At 41.9% G+C, this 17,809-nt stretch overlaps 1 protein-coding gene and 1 long non-coding RNA gene across 3 annotated transcripts in view; one reads left to right on the top strand and one right to left on the bottom strand.

The window, feature by feature from the left end:
* The window catches only part of MYO5B (myosin VB), a 3,346,216-nt gene that overhangs the window by 2,146,747 nt on the left and 1,181,660 nt on the right, over window positions 1-17,809 (bottom strand). The window lies entirely within an intron of this gene.
* The window catches only part of LOC122807216, a 119,985-nt gene continuing 112,967 nt past the window's right edge, over window positions 10,792-17,809 (top strand). The window contains exon 1 of the long non-coding RNA XR_006365604.1: window positions 10,792-11,078. This is a non-coding gene — a long non-coding RNA (uncharacterized LOC122807216). The remainder of the gene's footprint in view (window positions 11,079-17,809) is intronic.

Genomic DNA, 17,809 nt, shown 5'->3' with positions numbered 1-17,809 from the left:
CATTGACTTGAGGCTTTAGCATACATTACCTCCCCGTGACAAAGCCAAACTGTGTGGGATCAAGTGTTTGGAGGTTGCCAATATCCTTGTTAATGAGGTCTATGACAATCTGTTCCATGGTTTTGCAGATCAGGCTAGTTAGGCTGATGGGTCTATAATTTCCTGGATCGATGGGCACTCCACCTTTGCTTAAAGGGATGACAGTGGATGTCATTTACTCAGCTGGGATGAAGCCAGTACTCAGGCTTTGGTTGAATGGAGTGCCTAATGGTGCTGCAAGTTTCTGCCTGAGTTCATGTAGGATGCAGCCCGGGATGTTACTGGGTCCCCTGGAGGCTGTATTTTTTGCCTTTGAGAGAGCAGTGATGATCTGTTCCCTAGATAAAAGTTTAAGGGGGCAGGTAATGGGGATGTCCTGACATTGCTAGAATCTCATTGTGTTCTGACTGAGAGCTCTTCTCAAACAATCTGGAAATATAGAACTGATAAGTATATTTTTGGGCATTTTTTTAAATGTTCAGAGTTCTGCACTGTCTTAATTTTTGCTTGACTGAATTACTTATATATTTGCTGGCATTGTTTTCTGATCTGTACTGAAACTGGTTTTCTCCCTCCATATTCCTGTTGTGCTCTTAAAGTTGGTAAAACTGGTCTAACAGCTTTTGTGTTATCTGATTGTATCAAGGCTTGCTGGTATAAAAATATTCCCTGTTTGTAAAATTCTGCATATCATTGCTGGAATCTCCTTGTGTTCTGACTGACAGTGCTTCTCAAACAATCTGGAAATATAGAGATGATTAGCATCTTTTGGTACCTTTTTAACTGTTCAGAGGTCTGCAGTGTCTTAATTTTTGCTTGACTGAATTATTTATATATTTTTTGGCATTGTTTTCTGATCTGTGCTGAAACTGGTTTTCTCCCAACCTCCCACTCTATTCTGGTTATGTTCTTAAAGTTGGTGGCTTTTGCAGTTGCCCACCCCTGTTGTAAATTTGATCTGGGACACTCCTCCCAGTCCAATCTCTTTAGTTCATTCTACCTAATACAGAGATCATTTGGAAAGGCCAAACTCCTTAGTCTCTTAAACCTGAATTATCTTCTGTTCCTGCTGTGAAGGCTGACAGCCTAGCTAGATAGAATTTTGTAGATAATTCTATGTCATTGTAAATACAAATAAAATCCACAGGCTTGTCCTCCAAAAATGCAGATAATATTAAGTTTAGACTAGCTGTTTTCTATATTTATGTCAGATTATTCTATAGTATTATTTTAGGCATTTTCCTGTGATCTCTGAACTCTTGACTAGCACTGTGTTGAATTGAGAAGACTTGTCTTGTGTTTTTATTATGTATTATTAAATATTTTTAAACCTTTCAACTGTGGTTGTTTTGTATAGAGATAATTTAAGCTCTAGAGTACTTGCATGTATTTAGTGATAATGTACTAAGTCACTCCAATAGTATCACTGCTCAGTCACACTTAGTATTTAGATATCAGTAATATTACACAGTGAAACTGGTCACCATTTGGGAAGGGCCTTACAGTAGCTGATATGTAAGGGTCCTGGTGGCAGTGATTTCTACCTTATAGTCTGGAGAAAAGGGGGGGGGGTAACTGAAGAACCTGTGCCAGCCTTCCCCAGGAGTGTGTGTGTGTTTGTATATCACTCATACCTCAAAGTGTGTGTGTGTGTGTCAGCTACTTGGGCAGGGACACGAAGCACTGGTTGGACAGAGAGAGTGCTAGGAGGACTTGGCCTGGAACCCTGGTTAAGGATCCCACTCTATAGCTGTGCCAGTGGGGAGTTTTATTGTGGATCTGGAGAGAAAGGGAGAAACCAGCCCCAGACTGACTGTGATATCTGTGTGCTCTTAAAGGAAATTGTACTTTACTGTGTGTGTACTTGTTATCCCTCCCAGTGTGGATGCCCCTCGGTGGTGCTAGTGGTGAGGATTGAGGCTCCTTGATTACTGGGTCTGTGCATGGATGTCACATATTAATTGGTTGGCAATTGGCTTGTACTGGTGTGGATAGTGAATTCCTATAGCTTGTGTGCAGTGATCACTGAAGGTGTTTTTGTACTCTAAATCAGCCATGCAGTGAATATTCAGAGTTCAGATAATAAATGTTTTGTTTTGTTAGATTAGTTAGCAGGCAAGTATGTCAACAGAGGAGTATGGCAAGCTGACAAGGAGCCAGTTGGCTGAGATGTGCCAGGCTATGGGACTGGTGCATGGAAACCTGACTAAGGCAGACATGATTTCAGCTTTGGTCACAGCTGCATCAGAAAACAGCAATCAGGAGGATGATCAGACTGGCCGTAGAGATGTACAACACTCAAAGAATGGACAGCTCAACCTTTCTGCAGAGGACTTAAAAATCCATCTGGAGCTAAAGAGACTTGAGTTGGAGGCCAGGCATTTGGAAACAGAAGCAGCAGAGAGACTGAGATGTCTACAGGCTGAGGAGAATAAGAAACTGCTACACCTGGAAGCTGAGGAGAAGGAGTGGCAGAGGCAGCATGAAAAGGAGATGCTGAGTCTTCGCCAGAGTCATAGAAGTAATTGGGAAGGGAGTAACCGGACCCCAGAAGCATGAAAGGTCAGTAAATTTCTTCAGCAGTTTACACAGGGGTATAATTTTTATAGTTTCATTCATATGCTTGAGAGGGTATGTAAACAGTATGATGTTGACCAATGGTTCTGGGTACGGTTCATGACCCCCTTACTCCATGGTAAAGCTGTAAATGTACTTTCCAAACTGTCAGACAATGATTTCTTACATTATACTGCTGTTAAGAACTGTCTGTTAGAATTTTTTAAGCTAACATCTGAAACTTATAGGAAAAAGTTTTGTGAGCATAGACGCAAGGCAGATGAAAGTGTGCATGAACATGTTGCTGAACTGAGCACTTATTTTCATAGGTGGGTAAGTGGATGTCAGGTCACCACTTTTGAAGGACTGGCAGACCTTCTGATGAGGGAACAAGCCCTTAGCACTTTACCTGAGGACATGACGATCTGGATAGCTGACAGACAATGGGCTACTTCAGATAAGTTGGGGAAGAAGGGAGACCTATACCTAGCAAGCAGGACATCCCTGCACAGGAAAAGGACACCCAGTACTGCTCATGGGCATAAAAGAACCCATGGTGGGCAGTCCACACTGCCCCAAAAGAATCTTCCAGTAGCAGGGGAAGCCACTAGTCCAGGTACACTTACAGGACCTAGGGTTAAATGTTTTGAATGCAACCAGTGGGGCCATGTGGCATACAGATGTCCATGGAGGCAAGGTGGGGAACAAAAGGTGAGGGAGCCAGTAAGTGGGAAGGACAAAATGCCAACAGTAGGTTGTCTTGATACAACTAGGGTACCAAACTACCATCCTGCAGATGTCCTGATAGGGAATGATTTGGATGAGGTAGTACCATGTGTTTATGCAGTTACACGCAGTCAGGCTTTGAGACAAGCATGTGGGTCTGGTAGCCTGGGGGAGACCCAGACAGACCACATACTTGCAGCCAGGACTGGTGAGATGATTACTTCAGGGAGGGGGCTACTCTGTAGCAGTGAGACTGAAGGTGAGCCACGGCTGCTTGTGGGTACTGATGTTCCCTTGGACAGAGTGACTGCAAAGGTAAAAGTGAGTAGTAGTACTACCCAGTCTGACAGTGAGGCACCACTGTCAGAAGATGCCAGACTGTCTGTGGAAGGAGAGATGGGAAGGGTTAGAAAGAGAGGGATGAGACAAGCTAAGCTCTCAGACCCTACATTGCAAGGCCTGAAGCAGGTAGCTAGTGAGGCACCTGATTCTCAAGGGAAGGGGGAATCTGTATATTGGGACAAGAGGTTACTGTATGGAGAGTGGAGCTCTGAGGGAGGGCTAGAAGGTGAGAGAATACAGCAGGTGGTAGTGTCTACTGCCTACCATCTGGTGTTTCTAGCCATAGCCCATGATATTCCCTTAGCAGGTCATATGGGCATAAAACTTACAAAGAGACGAATTATGCAGAACTTCTATTGGCCTAGAATTTCCAGAGATGTAACAGGGTACAGCGGGACCTATGAGCAGTGCCAAAAGGTAGGCAAGGCAGGAGACAAGGTGAGAGCTCCTTTGATGCCTTTGCCTGTGATTGAGGTGCCATTTCAAGGGGTAGCTATGGATATTGTGGGGCCTCTGAATACCCCAAGTTTCACAGGGAAAAAGCATATCTTAGTGGTAGCAGATTATGCTACAAGATAACCTGAGGCAGTGGCTTTGTCATCCATTGAGGCAGAAAAGGTGGAAAATGCTTTGTTAGAGATTTTCAGCAGGGTAGGTTTCCCCAAAGAAATACTGACTGTTACAGGTGCCAATTTCATATCAGACCTGCTGGCTTGTCTTTGGAAGTACTGTGGGGTGAAGTACCTGAAGACCACCCCCTAACATCCCCAGACTGATGGTCTTGTTGAGAGGTTAAACTCTACAATCAAGTCCATGCTACGGGCATTTGCAGACCAGTTTAAGAGGGAGTGAGGCAAATATTTGCCCCATTTGTTGTTTGCTCACATAGCAGTTCCCCAGGAATCCACAGGTTTTTCACCCTTTGTGTTGCTGTATGGAGACAGGGTTAGAGGACCTCTAGACTTAATTTGAGATGAGTGGAAGGGTGAGTGTGAATCTCACAAGGAGTCTGTTGTGGCATATCTCCTAAACCTCAGGACAAGGTTCGGGGAACTCATGGGCTTGGCCCAGGAGAACCTGGCAGAAGCACAACAGCAGAAAAATGTCTGGTATGATAGGAATGTTTGTGCTAGAGAGTATGCTGTAGGGCAGAAGGTAATGGTTCTCATTCCTGTCAGACACAAGAAGCTGCAAGCAGCCTGGGAGGGACTCTACAAGGTGGTAAGCAAGGTAAGTGATGTTAACTACCTGGCAGAACTGCTAAGCTGGAGGCAGGGGCACAAAGCGTACCATGTTAACATAAAACCTAACCATGATAGGGAGGCCCTTGTGCTGAGCATTTGCAGTGGGTTGCAGTAGGAATCTGAGGGAGATGTGGTGACAGTGAGGTTCAGGCTGATACCTCAGTGGAAGAGGTAGCAATGTCCCAGCAGCTATCTCCTACCCAGGTTCGAGAAATCTGAGCAGTGTTACAAGAGTTTGAGGACATGCTCACTGGGAAACCAGGGTGCACACACCTGGTGCAGCACCAGGTGGATACAGGACCCCAAAGGCCTATTAGCCAGGCCCCTTATAGGGTACCTGAGAGAGTCAAACAGACTCTGAGGGAGGGGATACAGGAGATGTTGGAACTAGGGGTAATTCAAGAATCCAACAGTCCCTGGGCCTCTCCAGTGGTGCTGGTACAAAAGAAGGATGGCAGCACCAGGTTCTGTGAGGACTACAGAAAATTAAATAGTCACAGAGAGTCAGATGCTTACCCCATGCCTAGGACAGATGAGGCCCTAGAGCAGCTGGGTGGGGCTAAGTAGATTAACACCATTGATCGTACCAAGGGTTGCTGGCAGCTGCCCTTGCCTCCCAGTGCTAGAGAGAAGTCAGCCTTTGTGACTCCTTTTGGCTTGTATGAGTTCACAAAGATGTCCTTTCAGATGAATAATGTCCCAGTGACTTTCCAAAGGCTGGTAGATCATATCCTAGCAGGAGGGTTTGCCCTTGCTTACCTAGATGATATTGCCATCTGCAGACATTCCTGGTGAGAGCACACTCAGCATGTCAGGGAGGTGCTGGGCTGACTACAGAGGGCAGGGTTGACCATTAAGCTGAGCAAATGTCATGTGGGTATGGCAGAGGTCTCCCACCTGGGACATAGAGTGGGGAGTGGGAAGATCAAACCAGAACCTGCCAAAGTGGAAGCCATTCAGGCATGGCCTGCACCTGTTACCAAAAAGCAGGTGAGGGCATTCTTTGGGACAGCAGGGTATTACAAAAAAGTTTGTTCCCAGTTATAGTACCATAGCTGCTCCCTTCACAGACCTGACAAGGAAGAACAGGTCAGATAAGGTAGTGTGGACCACAGCATGTGAGCATGCATTCCAGAAGTTTAAAGAAGCTTTGGGAGGACCCCCCCCCCCCGTGTTTGCCAGTCCAGATTCAAGCAAAGAATTAGTTGTGCAGGTGGATGCTTTGAACCATGGGGTGGGGACTGTACTTAGCTAGATTTCATCAGAAAGAGAAGAGCACCCAGTGGTTTATCTCAGTCGTAAGCTTCATCCCAGGGAGGAATGCTATGCAGCTGTAGAAAAGGAATGTCTAGCCATAGTGTGGGCACTGCAGAAACTTCAGCCTTATTTGTATGGAAGAAAATTAACTGTAGTTACAGAGCACAATCCCCTAACATGGTTACACCGAGCCAGCCAGCAAAATGCCAAGTTGCTAAGATGGAGCCTAGGGTTGCAAGTATATGATATGTCAGTGCAGCACTGCAATGGGATTAGCAATGTCAACACAGATGGGCTCTCAAGACAGCGAATGGGATAAGGTATACTCAGATATACCTAACCCTCTCAAGCAATGTTTCTCAAGAGTCACTTGAAAAACTAGCATGAGTTCTGCAGGGGGGGGAGGACATGTGAAGGCTGCCAGCCTAGCTAGATAGAATTTTGTAGATAATTCTATGTCATTGTAAATACAAATATAATCTACAAGCTTGTCCTCTTAAAATGTAAAGAAAACTGTGTTAAACGATGAACTTCTAAAATGTAACCACAGTGTACTCTCCTGGAAGAAAGCTGATAAGTCAAGCCTTGTATGACTGTTTGATCTCAGATCTCGGAGAAAAGATGTCTAGGCAAAGACATTCCTTCTATCGTTTTGAGACCAGAGTTAACTGCTAGATTTTACATATATAATGTCTTTTATTGCCGTGGCCTCCTGCAGGTGCACATTACAAAAACAAATGTAAATTCTGAGTTTCTGTTAGCCTGGGAAACCACAGAAGCGTCAAGAATGATGTAATGTGAAGCAGTACTGTGTTTTCAATTTAAGGAATGAAAGAAAGGACAACATTTTGCATTTGTCTTCAGAAATGACCACTCATCAGCACTTGCTTTGCTCTGTCTGTATGTAAGTAGGACCTTAAACTTTAGTGTTTCTCTTAAGGAATAGGTAGAAAATAGTAACTTTAGACTAGTTGTTTTGTATATTCAAGTCAGACTATTCTACAGTATTATTTTAAGCATTTTCCTGTGATCTCTGAACTCTTGACTAGCACTATGTTGAATTGAGAAGATTTGTTTTTTGTTTTTATGTATTATTAAATATTTTTAAATATTTCAACTGTGGCTGTTTTGTATAGAGATAATTTAAGCTCTAGAGTACTTGCATGTATTTAGTGATACTGAACTAAGCCATTCCAATAGTCTCACTGCTCAGTCACACTTACTACTTGGATATCAGTAATATTACACAGTGAAATTGGTCACCCTTTGGGAAGGGCCTTAGAATACCTGATAAGTAAGGGTCCTGGTGGCAGTGATTTCTGCTTTATAGTCTGGAGAGAAGGAGGCATAGCTGGAGAACCTGTGCCAGCCTTCCCCAGGAGTGTCTGTGTGTTTGTATATTACTCATATCTCAAAGTGTGTGTGTGTGTGTGTCAGCTACTTGGTCAGGGACACGAAGCACTGGTTGGACAAAGTGAGTGTTAGGAGGACTTGGCTTGGGAACCTGGCTAAGGACCCCACTCTACAGCTGTGCCAGTGGGAAGTCTTACTGGGGATCTGGAGAGAAAGGGAAAAACCAGCCCCAGACTGACTGTGATCTCTGTGTGTGTACTTGTTATCCCTCCCAACTTGTTATCCCTCCCAATGTGCACGCCCATCACTGGAGTTAGTGGTGAGGATTGAGGCTCATAATTACTGGGTCAGTGCATGGGCGTCACACCTGCTCTCTCCCTTTTTACTTTATATATATATATATATATATATATATATATAAAAATAAAAAGACACTTTATTCAGCTGCTTATATTCTTCTAATTTGTGTTTCTTTCTACTACTCTGTTACTTAATCTTGCTTAGCCTTTTCCTGCTACTTGCTGTCTGTTCTCTAAAGTGTTCAACTACATCTTTTCTGTTGCATTTATTACTGCTTGTTTATAGCCTGTCTAAATTGTTAAGTGTTATTATTAGGTGTTACTCTAAGTTCTTAGTTTTGGTTTAAGCACTTGGGCTTAAGGCCCACCCCTTAGCTCTCCCTGGCCTTTCTCCCTCAGTTTCTAACAAATATGGATGGACAAACTCCTACAGTTTCTCCTGCCAGTCAGGTTGATATGGGCATCTTGAGATGGTGTAGCAACTGCCTCAAGTACATGGACAACCATCGAGTACTACCACCTAGGAACACAATCTGTGAGAGATACAATTACATTAGGAACCTAGAGTTCAAGCTCTGTCCCCCTCAGGCCAGTATATCTGGCACTGAAAAGGTTGTCAACACAATCACTACACTTCAAACACCACCCACACCTACACAACACACACCTACACATGTGGAGGTCCTCCACATAAACATGCCCAAACAAAGGAGACCTCCAAGACAAAACACACGTGACCTCCACAGCCCTCCATAACCACTAAGGATTCACCAGAAACCCAACATATTAGTTATAGGAGACTCTATTGTGAGACAAACAGATGCGGCTCTCACCAGGCTGGATAAGGAGAAAGTCAAGGTTAGTTCTGTCAGGTGCCAGAATCTGCCATATCACACATGCACTCAAGTCTCTCAACAACGGGTACTGTTACGACTCTGCCATCCTCCATGTTGGCATGAATGACTTGAGACATACTTCTCTGACTATATGAAGAAAGACATGAATGAGCTCGCTGATCATGTGTCCCAGGCAGGTATGTCCTTAGCCTTAAGCAGCATTCTGCTGACACCCAGAATGATGCCGCAATACAAACAGAAAATTATTGACTTTAACAATTGCCTTAGTTTCTGGTGTCATTCCAGGGGATCCAATATCAGACAGCCTGGGAAGATATGATCGACAGACCACGATGCTTTGCCAGAGATGGTCTGCATCTGTCTCACCTGGGCTTCAAGCTTCTTGCAAAGACTCTTACCTCCCCTATAGTGCTGTTTTTAGGAAAAGTGATGAGGTTAAAACTACCAACATAAAAAATTCAACAAAAAACAAATTAAAGGTCATGCTGCTAAACGATAAGAGTCTAAACATGAAACTGCACTCATTGCAAGCATTCCTAACCCTGGAAAATGCTGACATCTGTGCAGTCACAGAAACCTGGTTCAAAGCTGCGGAGAGGACCCCAGCCTTACCTGGTTACTCATCCTATCATACATTCAGACCCCAAACTGTGGGCAATAAAGCCAAAGGAGGTGGAGTTTCAATATACATTAAAGACATCAAAAGTAAATTAAGGCACCAAAGTTACACACTGGAAATCAGTCACTGTACTTTATTGCAGAAGACAAATGGTAAGCGCTTTCACAACTTAATGTTGCTTCATCAGACCACATCACTACAACTGATGCTTGGTTAAATACTAGGACAATTAGTATGACATCACAATTTAAAGAGATATTACTTCACTAACATAAGAACATATATCAATATCCATAAGAAAAATGCATAAAATATATAGAAAGGTGTGTATTTACACACAATAATATTTAAAAACAATAATATTTAAAAAATATTAATATTTAAAAAAAGGGGGGTGTCATCCCTGATGGTTATTAATATATATATATATATATATATATATATATATATATATATATATATATATGTATATATATGTACATATACACACACATATAACCATAATAGTACAATGAAAAATATATATATATAAAAAAACTCATGTTTTAGTGTTTAAGACGCCTGGCCTTAAGGTAAGGAACTAATGAGGTGCAGCCATTCAAACCAGGATATCTATCTGCTTGTAATTTAGTGATCCATTGTTGTTATAATTCTTCAGTGTGGTTTTCTACGTCACCACCTCTGTTTGTCCTTACTATTTGTTGTAAGATTAAAAATTTAAAACAATGGCTACTGTCTGTATTCAGGACATGATTAGCTAGAGCATTTGATTGCTTCTGGTTCCGTATGTCCCTTATATGTTCTAACATTCTTTCTTTAAAGCTCCTATTTGTTTTGCCTACATAATAGGCATGGCATGCTTGGCAAAAACAAAAATAAACAACATCGACACTTTTACAATCATAATAATTCTTCGTATAAAGTTTAAAACATTTCACAGGATGAATGTACTCATTTTTAGTGTAGACATGCTGACAAGCAGCACAATTCCTGCACGGGAAGGTGCCCTGTCTGTTTGAAAGATTTTTTCTAAAAGACTGATGTTCTCTATTACAGAGCTGCTGCTTTAAAGACACATTATTTCTAAAACTGAAGTTTGGGGTGTCACGACTACAATGGCAAATACTACACCTACAAGCTTCATTGGAAGCTAAAGTAATACCTCGAGGTCTACGTATCTTAAATATGCCAACTTATGGGAATACATATCCTGAACTCTTATGTAAGTGGCAAGAATTGAATTTATCTTTTAGCTCCAAGTATATGGTGCTCCTTATAGAGTTTTTTACACCTCTTGAAACTGAGCTCAAAACTGAAATTGTGACACTAGAAAACCAGATATCTGTAACCTTTCCTGCTACTATCACCCTTAATAAAATGGGCCAGTTGCATGAAAGCATTAGTGCCTATGAGAAAAAGCTTCAAAATGTTAAATTAAATTAATTAATTAATTAATTAAACAGAGATAAAACTGATTTTAGCAACAATAATGTCTTCTCATGGCCGAGAGACCCTATAAATAGAACCCCTTTGTATAATCCTGCTACAGTGAACAGAGGAACTAGTAGGACACTAAATACTGAGACACAGGCTTCCACTTCCTGTTCTCGCGTTATTGAGATGAGGGAAAGCATGGCAATACAACAAACTGACCAAGAACATGTAAATTCTAGTGTTCCTACTCTCCAAGTTGCATCCTTTGCTTCTATAGTGAATGGGAATACATCTACATCGAATATGGATAAAAATTCGAAGTCAGAAAAACAAAGGAATGCAAACAATATAGGTAAGACTCCAATAGACACTTCACAAGCAAATGCTAAAGATACTAGTGTTTTTTTAGAGAATTTGAAAGTGGGAGAATTCACTTTGAAAGCAGCTCTCCCTTTCAGAGCTTGAGCCAAAAGCAATCCCAATATGGGAAAGACAGCAAGGGAAAATCAAATGGACAGAACTGCACACTTTTCAAAGAAAAGGAGGATGTAAAAACTGATCTTATTGTTAACATTTCTTCCTTTACTCTAACTAATGAACAAAACAGTTTGCTTAATAAGGGTTTGTCTTTTATACCTGCCAAGAAGGCAGATTTAACCGAAATGCTAACAGACTTGAAATTGCTTGGTAGGAATTTATCATTAAAATGCATGTTTCGTAGTAATGAAAATGTCAATGTAAATATATACAAGAAACCTAGCACTTTTGTACCCCCCACCCCTCCAAGCATACAAAGATTTTTAGATATCTGTGAAAATGCTTTTAATGAAGCTTATACTCCTGGTACGCAAGGCTGCACCTTTCATAATTTAAATACAGAAGAATATAGGGCTCTACATGAATTGCAGGATTTACATTCTCTTATTATTAAACAAGCAGATAAATGTGGTAAAACTGTATTAATGGACAAAGATTTATATGTTAACCAGATGAAGGTTTTGCTATTAGATACTTGTACCTATCAAATGCTGACAAAAACAGCTGTAATTGCTATCACTGATAAAGTGTCTTTTTTAGTGTTTGATTTACTGATTACAGGATTAATTGATGAATCCTTATTTAATTATTTTTCAGTACAAAAACCTCTAGTTCCTAGGATTTATGGACTCCCTAAAATCCATAAACATCCCACGGTTCCTCCTTACGCCCATCGTATCAGGAGCAGGATGGTGCACTGAGCCTCTATCTATTTATGTAGAAGGCATTTTACATGAGTTCTTGGATAGTTGTTATACAGTTCTTAGAGACACAAAATGTTTTACAGCGGTTGCAAAATAGAATGGAAACCATTGATAATGATGAAGAATTTGTATTCCTTACCATGGACATTGAATCTCTTTTTACTAGTATTCCAAATGTTTGGGGTATTGATAGAATAAGAGAATTCCTCGATATGAATAAGAAGCTGGCTACTAATAAGATTATGCTAGTCTGTGCACTATTGGAGATTATACTTGAAAATAATATTGTAGCTTTTCAGGATCAATTTTTTCTACAGAAGACTGGCGTGGCTATGGGCACTTCGTGTGCAAATAGCTACGCCAATCTATCACTAGTACAATGGGAAGAACAATATGTTTTGTCAGATGTTAACCCATTTTTTGGCTACATTCTCTGGTACGTCCGTTTCGTGGATGATGTTTTTGTCTTGTGGAAAGGGCATGGTGAAAATATCAGTAATTTAATTGATTACCTGCATAGTACTACAGACTTTTTGAAGTTTACTTTTTCTGATACATGTGTTGATTTCTTGGATGTGAGTGTCACCCTTACTGATTTAAAGCAGATAAGAACCAGTATTTATCACAAACCTACAAGAACCAATGCCTGTCTGCACAGGTCAAGCATGCACCTGAGACACATACCTAGAAATGTCCTCAAAGGACAAGTCTATAGAACCCTACGCCTACATAATAATGATGAAGAGGCATTAGTTGCTTTAAATAAGTTGCAAGACGAATTTCAAACAAGAGGCTATTCTAGCTCAGAAATCACTAGAGTGATAGCAGATGCATGGAAATTGAGATCTACAAGATGTAAACCATACATGAGCTCTTATAGTGCTGATACAAGTATACCTTATGATACAAGTATTGATAGAAATAAGTTTAGAATAGTTTTTAGATTTGCAAGTGACATCAATAAGTATACAGAAATTATTAAAAAGAATTGGCACCTATTACATGAAATACCAGGTCTGGTTTCCACAGTTGGTGACACCCCAAACTTCAGTTTTAGAAATAACGTGTCTTTAAAGCAGCAGCTCTGTAATAGAGAACATCAGTCTTTTAGAAAAAATCTTTCAAACAGACAGGGCACCTTCCCGTGCAGGAATTGTGCTGCTTGTCAGCATGTCTACACTAAAAATGAGTACATTCATCCTGCGAAATGTTTTAAATTTATACGAAGAATTATTATGATTGTAAAAGTGTCGATGTTGTTTATTTTTGCTTTTGCCAAGCATGCCATGCCTATTATGTAGGCAAAACAAATAGGAGCTTTAAAGAAAGAATGTTAGAACATATAAGGGACATACGGAACCAGAAGCAATTAAATGCTCTAGCTAATCATGTCCTGAATACAGACAGTAGCCATTGTTTTAAATTTTTAATCTTACAACAAACAGTAAGGACAAACCGAGGTGGTGACGTAGAAAACCACACTGAAGAATTAGAACAACAATGGATCACTAAATTACAAGCAGATAGATATCCTGGTTTGAATGGCTGCACCTCATTAGTTCCTTACCTTAAGGCCAGGCGCCTTAAACAGTAAAACATGAGTTTTTTTATATATATATATATTTTTCATTGTACTATTATGGTTATATGTGTGTGTATATGTACACACACGCATATATATATATATATATTTTTTTTTTTTTTTTTTTTTTTTTTTTTTTTTTTGAATAACCTTCAGGAATGACCCCCCCCCTTTTTTTTTAAATATTAATATTTTTTTAAATATTATTGTTTTTAAATATTATTGTGTGTAAATACACACCTTTCTATATATTTTATGCATTTTTCTTATGGATATTGATATATGTTCTTATGTTAGTGAAGTAATATCTCTTTAAATTGTGATGTCATACTAATTGTCCTAGTATTTAACCAAGCATCAGTTGTAGTGATGTGGTCTGATGAAGCAACATTAAGTTGTGAAAGCGCTTACCGTTTGTCTTCTGCAATAAAGTACAGTGACTGATTTCCAGTGTGTAACTTTGGTGCCTTAATTTACTTTTGCTGTTGTTGTGTGTTTTGGGCACCTCAGTGTACCTGCAGCCGTTTGGTTTTTGCATCTTCAGTACATTAAAGACATACACACCTCCAGGCTGGTCAAACAATATGACGCATAGGCGACACTCTAGGTGCAGTTAACCATTGACAAGACCCCTATTCAAATCATAGCTAGCTACCTGCCCTCCAAATATGACTCAAGATGCCCAATCAATGTATCAAGATTCAACCCTTTACCCTGATCCTGGGTGACTTTAACTTCCAAAACATAGACTGGAAGAAAGTACAGTTGTGTACACTTACCATAAATGTAGATGTTCGAGTGTATTCACTGTTGCAGTATTCACACTTGGGTTATCCTACCAGGGGTAGCCCTCAGTCAGCTTGAATACCAGGGGTTTAGTATTTCTGTGTCAGTTGCTGTCACTTCAGGACTGATGTCAGGTCATCAGTGGTATACAAACAGGCAGCCAACACCATTACATCAGTTTTTCTTTCCCCAAATGTCAGGAGCCCCCAAATAGGGAGCTAAGTTATGGTGGAAAAACACCATCAGTAAAAAGTAAATACCAACAGCCCTGTAAGGAGTGAGGAAGAGAAAAAGAGAGAGAGAGAGACAAGGGGGCTGGAGGGTGGAAAACCAGGGCTGAAACAGTGAATACACTCGAACATCTACATTTATGGTAGGTGTACACACCTGTACTATGTTCTTCATGTTTCACTGTTGCAGTCATCACACTTGGGTTGATTCCCAAAGGTGAAGAATAGGTGTAGACAGTTAAGAAGAGTTGGGGCTGGCTAGTATGCCCTGCAGGACTGCGGATGAAAAGCCTGCCCTGGATTTGGAAAAGATAGGCAGGTGGTAATGCTTGGTGAGGGTATGAACAGAACTCCTAGTTGCAGCTTCCAGAATGTCCCTGCTAGGGACTCCTCTGAGAAAGGCTGTACAGGTTGAAGTTGCCCTAGTGGAATGTGTTCTGACCCCCTGAGGGGGTGGTTTCCCATGGTGTTTGTAATAGAAATGGATACAGTGTGCTATCCATTTGGAGATGGTTTGCTTTGATATGGCCTTGTCCTCTGCCCCTGGTGCAAAGATGACTAGTAACTGGTCAGACTTCCTAAAGGACTTAGTTCTAGCAAGGTAGAATCTGAGCTGTCTGTGCACATCTAAAGAGTGCAGGATCCTTTCACCCTTATTTTGAGGATTAGGGAAAAAAGTGGGCAAATGAATAGATTGGTTGAGAGCCACAATGGACACCACTTTAGGCATGAAAGTTGGGTTAGTCCAGAGGGAAACCCTGTCAGCATGAAAAATAATGAAGGGTTCCACAGCCATAAGTGCTTGAAGCTCCGACACTCTTCTGGCTGAAGTGATGGCCAGAAGCAAGGCTGTTTTCCAAGAGAGGAACTTTAATTCAGCTGACGCTGCAGACTCAAAGAGGGTAGCATGAGCTTCTCCAACACAAAGTTAAGGTCCCAAGCAGGGGTAGGGGCTCTTCTTGGTGGCCTTAAGTTGTTAGCCCCTCTCAAGAACTGCTTGATGAGAGGGTGCGAGAAGTGAGGTGACTCAGTGCTGTAATGAGCAGAGATGGCAGAGGCATGGATCTTAATGGATGAGAAGGATAGGCCCCTGTGGAGTACGTCTGCTAGGTAATCCAGCATGAGAGGTAAGGAGGGCTGTGCTGGGTCCACTCCTTTAGTCTGGATCCAGGAACAATACCTTTTCCACTTGTCAGCATAGGATTTTCCAGTACTGGGTCATCTGGCTTCACATATGACATTCAGTACCTGCTTGCTTAGGCTGGCCACTGGAGGAGAAATCAAGAAATAAGCCAGGCTGCGAGGTTCAGTGTCTGCAAATGAGGATGCAAGAACTGTCCCTCCTGCTGAGTCAGGAGAGTTGGGATCTGTGGGAGGTGCCATGGAGGCAACGGTGACAGACTGCGCAATAGTGGGTATCAGTGTTGGCATGGCCAGTCTGGGGCAATCAGGACTGCATCTGGTCTTTTCTCCCTTACCTTGAGTAATACTCTTATAAGAAGAGGTAGAGGGGGAAAATCATAGATTGAGAGGTTTTTCCACTGGAAGGATAGGGCATCCACTTTCCAGGCCTTGCTCTGAGGTTCCCTGGTGCAGAATTTGCTGAGCTGGTGGTTGTAGGGGGAGGCAAATAGGTCCACCTTCAGGGTACCCCATTCCTGGGTCACAAGGCTGAAGGTGTTGTGGTTTAATTGCCACTCATGTGGGTCTAGGAGATTTCTGCTTAAGTTGTCTGCCAGAGACTTTTGTTTGCCTGGCAGGAATTGAGCTTGCAGGTGAATATGCAAGGCTGAGGCCGTGTTCCAGAGGTTCATGGCTAGCCTGCATAGTGGGTAAGAGTGGGTTCTCCCCTGCTTGTTGATGTACCACATCACTGTGGTGTTGTTGGTTTTGATTAGTAGGGGCCTTGGAGAGAGAAAGGATCTGAAAGCTGTCAGAGCATGCTGAACAGCTAGCATCTCCTTTTGGCTGATGTAGAGATGAATTTGATTTGGGCTCCAGTGGCTCTGAATGCACCTGCAGTCCAGATGTGCACCCCAGGCATAGTCTGATGCATCTGTGGTTAGGGTCTGGGCAGCGTGGGGTTGTGTAAAGGGAATCCCCTTGTTGTGGTTGCAAGCTGCTGCCCACCAAGGAACTCTTTCCTTAGATAAAGTATCATAGGTATGATAGTTTCCAGGTCCTGAGAATGTTGGCACCAAAGACTTTTTAAGTACCACTGAAGTTTCCTCATATGCAGTCTGGCATATGGAATTATTAGAATACAGGAGACCATGTACCCTACAGCTTGCAGGATTTTCCTTGTGGATAACTGGGTTCTGGTGCCATTTGAGAGAAGTAGCCTGTCAGATAGGTTTGTTTCTTCGGGAGTAAGGAATGCCATCTGGGATGCTGTATCCAAGCTTGCTCCCAGGAATACAATTTTTTGACAGGGGACAAGTTTGGATTTCTTTTTGTTGACAGTGTACCCCAGGGAGGTTAGAAGGTCTTTTACAGATGTCAGGTGCTGCAACAGCTTTTCCTGACTGTCTGCCTGAATCAGGCAATCGTCCAAGTAGGGGTAAATTTGAATATTTCTCTATCTGCAATAGACAATGGCTGGAGCCACGCATTTTATGAAAACTTTGGGAGCAGTGGATAAGCCAAAGGAAAGTGCAGAGAACTGATAATGCATAGGTCCTGCCCTGAAATGTAGATATTTTCTGCAGGAATCCCTGACTGGGATGTGCATATGGGCCTCCTTTAGATCTAGAGTGGCTAACCAGGCATCTTTGGACAGCATAGGGAGAAGCTGATGTAGGGTGAGCATTTTGAATTTTGGTATCACCAGGAAGGTGTTTAGAATGGATAGATCTAAGATTAGGCACCAAGTGCCCTCTTTTCTGGGTACCAGGAAAAGTCTGGAATAAAACCCTTGGCCTATCTGTTCTGCAGGAACAGGATGAATTGCCCTTGTGGAAAGCAGGGACTGAACTTGGTTTTGTGCCTCTGCCCACTGGTTTGGAGGAAGGTCTGGGAACCCTTTTGGGATTGGCAGCGTATGGAAAAAAATTTGTACCCCTTGGATACTATGTTGAGAACCCATCGATCGTTGGTGACGGAGGTCCAGTTTTTTACATGGTGGGAAAGTTTTCCTCCTAGCAGAGATGAGGAGAGGAGTTGAGAAGTCATTGTGAATTCTTTCCATAAGGGGGTGGCTTAGCACTCCCTGTTTTAGAAGTGGAGGTACTCCATTGCTTAGATC

The sequence above is a fragment of the Protopterus annectens genome, chromosome 1.part1 (assembly GCF_019279795.1).
Source record: "Protopterus annectens isolate FY-2018-M chromosome 1.part1, PAN1.0, whole genome shotgun sequence".
Lineage (NCBI taxonomy): Eukaryota > Metazoa > Chordata > Ceratodontiformes > Protopteridae > Protopterus > Protopterus annectens.
Note: the sequence above shows the minus strand (reverse complement) of the source record. Positions and strands in the feature narration are given on the sequence as shown.